We start from the raw sequence: 7,473 nt of genomic DNA, 5'->3' as shown, positions 1-7,473 counted from the left end.
GAAGATGAAGGAATCGGAAGGTGTCTCCGACTACATCACGCATGTTCAAACCGTGGTGAACCAACTCAATCGAAACGGAGAAGCGTTAACCGATGCACGAGTTGTGAAGAAGATTTTGAGATCATTAATTGACAGTTTCGAGAATGTCGTATGTGCCATAGAAGAGTCAAGAATGTCGTATGTACCATAGAAGAGTCAAAGAATCTAGCAACGCTCACAGTCGATGAACTCACCAATTCTCTCGAGGCACATGAATAGCGTGAGAAGAAGAAGAAAGAGGAGACATTCGAGCAAGCACTTCAAACCAAGGCATCACTCAAAGACGAAAAGGTTCTCTATTCTTAAAACTTTCGAGGTAGATGCCGTGGTCGTAGAGATTGAGGAAATGGTCGTAGTGGAAAAGGCCGCAGTCAAGAAGGGAATTATAAGGAGAAGGAGCAATCAAACTAACAAAATTGGCGTGAAAGAAGACATGGTCATGGAAGAGGCAGATGGTCGAATTATTCTAATGTCGAGTGCTACAAGTGTGGCAAATATGGTCACTATACGAAGGATTGTAACTCTGATAAGTGTTAAAATTATGGTAAAGTGGGACATTTCGCGAAAGAATATCGCGTCTAAAAAAAGGTGGAAGAGACAACCAACCTAACCATGGAAAATGATGAGGCAAAAGAAGATTTTCTCTTGATGGCACACAACGAAGTCATCACCAACAACAACATGGTATGGTACCTTGACACGGGTGCAAGCAACCATATGTGCAGGCACAAGCACCTATTCAAAGAGATGCAAAAGGTTGAAACGGGACATGTGTCATTTGGAGATGCGTCGAAGGTTGAGGTAAAAGGCCAAGGTACCGTTTATTATTTACAACAATATGGGTTAGTTGGGTCAATCCAAGATGTGTATTACGTACCAGACCTCAAGAGCAACATTTTGAGCATGGGGCAACTCATGGAAAAAGGTTATTCGGTATTTATGAAAGATCGGGTGTTACACTTGAAAGATAAGGAAGGGCGTTTGGTCGCTCTAGTTGAAATGGAGAGAAATCGTATGTACAAGTTGAATTTAAAAAGCGTTTGAGGAAAATGTTTGTGAGTCGACGTTGAAGACAAGGCGTCGCTGTGGCATCTCCATTTTGGCCACTTACATTATGGTGGTCTAAACGAGTTAGCGAAGAAGAACATGGTGCATGGGCTACCAGACATGGACTATGAGGGAAAATTTTGTTAAGAATGTGTGCTTGGCAAGCATGCGAGAATTTCGTTTCAAAAGAAAGTAGAATATTTGGCTAAGCAACTTCTTGAATTTATTCATACCGACATATGTGGACCAATCACCCCCTAATCTTTTAGCGGTAAAAGGTATTTCATTTCTTTTATCGATGATTTCTCACGAAAAACTTGGGTTTATTTTCTTAAAGAAAAATCTGAGGCATTCGAGGTGTTCAAGAAGTTCAAAGTGATAGTGGAAAAAGCAACTGGTAGACACATCAAATCTGTACGATCTGATAGAGGTGGCGAGTATACTTCGACGGCTTTCATGGAGTATTGTGAGGAGCAAGGCATAAGAAGATTCCTAACCGCACCGTACTCTCCCCAACAAAATGGTGTGGCCGAGAGGAAGAACCAGACTGTTCTCGACATGGTTTGATCAATGCTCAAGAGCAAGAAGATGCCGAAGGAATTTTGGGCGAAAGTTGTGCAATGTGCCATCTATGTGCAAAATCGATGTCCACATGCAAAGTTGGATGATCAAACACCATAAGAGGTTTGGAGCAGACAAAAACCATCAGTTTCTCATCTCAAAGTATTCCGTAGTGAGGCTTATGCACATGTGCCGGATCAGTGAAGAACGAAGCTCGAAGACAAAAGCAAAATGTTTATTTTTATTGGGTATGATAAGAAAACAAAAGGATACAAGCTACTCGACCCAATAAGTAAAAAAGTTGTGGTAAGTCGTTATGTACGATTCAATGAAGCAAGCGAGTGGGATTGGAATAACTCAACGGAGGTTATCATCAAAGATGGAGGATTATCAATCGCTACAACAACAATTATACCGACAAATTCTGAAACTACCGATGATGAAGATGAACCGCAACAACCAAAAATGAGAAGTTTGCAAGATTTGTATGATTCAACAAACGAGGTACATATTGTATGTCTTTTGGCAGATTTCGAGAATATAAGTTTTGAAGAGGCGGTGCGAGACAAGAAGTGGCAAACTACTATGGACGAGGAGATTAAAGCAATTGACCGTAACAACACATGGGAGTTAACAGAATTGCCGAAAGGAAGTTAGCCCATTGGTGTGAAGTGGGTGTTCAAAAGAAAGATGAATGCTCAAGGCGAGTTAGAATGGTACAAGGTGCGACTTGTTGCAAAGGGATATAAGCAAAAGGAGGGGATCGATTATGACGAGGTATTTGCTCCCGTTGTAAGAATAGAGACAATCCGATTGCTCTTTGCACAAGCGACTCAATTTAAATAGCTGATATTTTAAATGGATGTCAAGTCGGCATTATTGAATGGTGTGCTCAAAGAAGAAGTCTACATCAAACAACCACTCGGGTACATGAAAAATAGCGAAGAGAAGAAGATGTTGAAATTGAAGAAGGCACTTTACAGGTTGAAGCAAGCACCGCAGGCATGGAATACTCGTATCGATACATACTTCAAGGAGAACGGGTTCAAACAATGTCCTTATGAACATGCCCTCTACGTGAAAAAGAATGGAGGTAATATGTTATTTGTTGCTCTTTATGTCGATGACCTCATTTTTATGGGGAACAATGGTGAGATGATACTAGATTTTAAGAGCAAAATGACATAGGAATTCGAGATGATAGATTTGGGTTTAATGAAGTATTTCCTTAGTTTGGAGGTTAGACAAGAAGAGACAGGTATTTTTGTGTCACAGAAGGCATATGCAAAGGAAATTTTGAAGAAGTATAAGATGGCACATTACAACCTGGTATCAACACCAATGGAACCAGGTATAAAACTCTCGAAATTCGATGGAGAAGAACGAGTCGACGCGAGTAAATACTGGAGTTTGGTGGGAAGCCTTCGCTATCTCACTTGCATAAGGCCTGACATTTCGCTAAGTGTTGGCATTGTAATTCGATTCATGGAGGAGTCGATTTATTCACATTGGAAGGTGTTGAAGAGAATCCTACGGTACATTCAAGGAACGGTGTCACTTGGGTTATTCTATTCAAATATAGAAGATTACAAGTTGATTGGGTATTCCGACAGTGATTGGTGCAGAGACTTAAACGATCAGAAAAGTACATCGAGATATGTGTTCTTTATGGGTAACACAACGTTTGCTTGGCTTTCAAAGAAGCAACTAATCGTGACACTCTCGACATGTGAAGCTGAATATGTGGCAGCATCTTAGTATGTGTGTCATGCTATATGGCTCAGAAATTTATTAGGCAAGTTGGAGCAACAACAACTCAGTGCAACTGAGATACGAGTTGACAATAAATCAGCAATTAAGTTGGCAAAGAACCCAGTGAATCATGAGAGAAGTAAACACATTAACATTTGTTTTCATTTCATCCGAGATCATGTAAAGAAAGGAAGTGTGAAATTAGTACATGTGGCAAGTCGGGACCAAGTCGCAGATATCTTCACAAAACTACTATCGATGGTACTGTTTGACAACTACAAGAAATTAATCAGCATGAAGGATGGCAGAAGCATTTAAGTTTACAGGGGAGTTTTGTTAAATAAACTTAAATGAAAAGTCAAGAGTTATGTTAAATGAAAAGTCAAGAGTTATGTTTTTTAATGAGTTTAAATTAGTAGTTTTTTATTTAGGAGAATGAAAGGTCAAGAGTCATTGGTTTATGGCTATTATTAGATTTTAATATTTTTCAGTTTTTTTTTTGTTTTAAAGGGTTAACTATAATCTATAAATAGTTTGTAATCATTTGATATAGAATGTGAACAATTTTACATAGTGAACAATTTTACATTTAGATGCTTCCCTAATGCATGGAAGATGTGAAAAAATAGTGTCATGACTTGTCAAAAAGGGAAGCCTCTTTCGTCCCTGTCGTCTTGCTAGTTTATCTAATATTCATTTTTTTTCTTTTTTCCCTTTTAATTGAAGAAACGAAAAGTGAGGGAGAACACAGGGAAAGATGAGTTAGAAATGAGTGTAACAGTGAACCTGAAATGATTGTATGAAATAGGAATATTATCTATTTTTAATAGTTTAATGTTATATTATTATAATATACGTTGAAAATGGCAATAAGATGATAGCAAAATAAGAAAAATAAGAACACACTGCTTTTACACGTGGAAGCCTTTTTAGGGGAAAACTACGGGTAGAGAAAAATAAATTCACTAATGTTTAAAAAAACGAATGATATAAAAGGAGTTTCGATTACATCTATTTAAAAGTTGAAAAACCTTATTCTAATCCATGTTAAATAGAAGAAGTGTAATTCTATACGGATTTTATTTATGCAACATGGTCCATACCGCGGGAGCCAAAACCCTGGTCGCAACCCCAATCCAACAATTTCTTCAAGTAACGGGATTCGAGTCACACAAACTCTAACACACACCAGCGATTTCATCCTGAATTTTAAGATTTTCATTTGGATTTAATTTTTTTTTCAAGATAAAAATACTGTTATGACATTAAACTATTGAAAAAGGAATACAAATGACATGGTGTCATTATTTCATACAATCCTTTTCCAATGGTGAGCTAACAATTTTTTATTTTATTTCAGCAAACAAAATTTTAATGACACGTAAATACATTCTTAGTTGGCATTATATCATAATTTCTCATTATTTTCATTTTAAATTGTAAAGAATTAAATGAGAAATATTTCATACTCAAAAGGACTTAATTATATAAGTAAAAAAATAAAACTAACGTCAATGTATAATATTCCAAAATTATTAAAAGAATGAATAATTGAAATTCTATTAAAAGTTTTAAAATAAAAAAAATGCAGTTGATTAAAACAGAGATCAACTTACCTTATTCTCAAATTAATTAGTTTGTTAATTTTAGTAATCTAATATATATACACTACATATTAAAGAAGAGGCGAAAGAAGAAAGTTTTTTTTTAAATTCCAATTATTGGTGTCAAATGAAAACATTAATTATATAAATTTAAATTTAAAGTTGGTTTTATTAGATTAAAATTAAAAATCCTGAAAAATAAAATAATTTAATTTAATTCTTGAAATCATTAGTGAAATTAAATTTCAATATAACATTAATTATATAAAGACCCAAATCAGTGGTTGAATTGGATAATTTCAATATGACATAAAGCATAAATTGAGTAAACAGTTTTCATTTATTTTCCTGCGGTTTCCATTTATATTTGGAAATTTATTTAACATTAAGTATAAATTGGCCTTAAAATAATTTATTAATGATCAATAAACTGACGCTAAACAACAAAGCCAACAAATTAAAATATCTATTTTTATGCTAAACCCTGCTATAATATATGTTAGATTTGTATATAGAAAATTTGGTGGGGAGAAATTTCTTTTGAAAAATTTAGCCTTTAAAATAAAAAATTTGATATTTCACAAATAAATAAAGGTTTTTGTAAGTATTGAGTTGATTGCTGAGTTGCTATATGAATTGTGATTATTAGAAATAATTTAAAATTGAAAAAAATGAACTATGAGTACAATTGATTGGGTATGCAATTCGTATTCAATTATATGTTTGTAGGTCCTTCTCCAGAGAGCAATATACTATAATCTTTATAGTATAATATATAACCTCACTTTCATTTGTTGCAACTTGACTATTATACAATTGTAATTATCAAACTCTCTCATTAAGACTTTCCCTTCTAAAAGCTTAGCTCAAACTACTATAACGATTTGATTACAAACAACTTGCACCCATATAAGTTCCTCTCAATGAAAAGATTATGCTCTCTCAATTCCCTACATAATACTCCAAAGTAAGTCTTCAACATATAGATGTTTTTGTCTTCGTAAATCAAGAGTGTGATGAGATTAAAATTTTAGAGTTTTGGTCCATAACAATCACCTTTTAACACTAAGATATTGTTTGAGATAAATGAAAACTTTTTACGATTACATATCCCTCACACATAGAAAGATAATCACATTAAACTCTTACAAGTTTCCTTGCTTGATATAAAGTCTTCCACGATTATACCATAAATTTTGATGCAAGAGATCCCTTAAAAAGTTGCACAAAAATAGTCAAAATATGTTAACCAAAAGTAGAAAATTTTCAATACATTAGTTGCTATAGTGAGTTGCAACTGATTGTTATTCTTCAACATGTTGCCATGCTCATTTGTTTACTTCTTAAAGATCCATTTTGTCTCAATCACATTGTTGCCTTCTAGTTTGAGCACTAACTGCTATGCACCATTTCTCTCAAATTGATTTAGTTTCTTTTGCATTGCATGTGTCTAATATGTATCTTTGAGATCATTTTCCATCCTCTTTGGCTCAATGAAGGATGTATAGCAAGGTAGCCTAATCATATTATGGTAGTTTGGTCTAGGCTTGTCCCTAACCTTGCACCACTTTTAGAACGACCAATAACATTATCTAAAAGGTGATTTTTATGTACTATAGGGGAAGGTTTGAGGCTAAGAAAGGTCATCAACGGGCTACTATTCACCTTCACTTTGCTCTATTATTTTTTCAGTTGTAACTTTTTTTGCCATTGGGCATATTATCATCAAGAAACTCATTTACTATGGAGCTATCTGGTTCATATTTGACCATCACATTGATGGGATCCATCACAAATTTGGTCTGTTTATTATACACTTTATAAGCCTTGTTATTTATAGAATAAACAAGGAATGTCTTCATCACTATAAGCTTCGAACTTCCCATTGTAATCTTTTTTTCAGTATGTAGCATGTACTTCTAAAGACATGAAAATACCTTATTGTTGGCTTCTTTCCTCTCTTTTCCTCATAAGGTGTCATCCTGGTCTTTAGCCTCAACAAAATTCTACTAATCACATAACTCTTCGTGTTAACAACTTTTGCTTAAAACCTATAGGAAATGTAACAACTCGTTTTTTAGTGGTGTAGGAAACGGCAATTTCAAAACTCCAAGTAAAAATCTTTAGAATTACTCCACTTGGACTCGAACTCTTCATGTGCAGCTTTAGAAGGAAAGTGAATATCAAATCCCAATTGATTACAGACGATGTCACAGAGAGCATCCAAATCAACCCTACGTGCATCAAAAGGCCCACCCACAACTTGAGCATACAACAAAATATTGGCTTTCAGCTCGAGCATGAAGTTGCTAAAGTTTTGGAAAGTTTTCTTCTTAAAGCCTTCTAAAGCTTTGGCGTACTTTTGTTCCAAGCTCGCCGGAGCAGCCTTTTGCTCTTCAGCCATCTTACTCATAATGGCCTAATGCTTTTCAACCATCTTCATAGAAGCATCCATGCTTTCCTTTTTTTC

Source organism: Gossypium raimondii, chromosome 7 (genome assembly GCF_025698545.1).
Source record: "Gossypium raimondii isolate GPD5lz chromosome 7, ASM2569854v1, whole genome shotgun sequence".
Classification (NCBI taxonomy): Eukaryota; Viridiplantae; Streptophyta; class Magnoliopsida; order Malvales; family Malvaceae; genus Gossypium; species Gossypium raimondii.
This window is presented reverse-complemented; position numbering follows the sequence as displayed.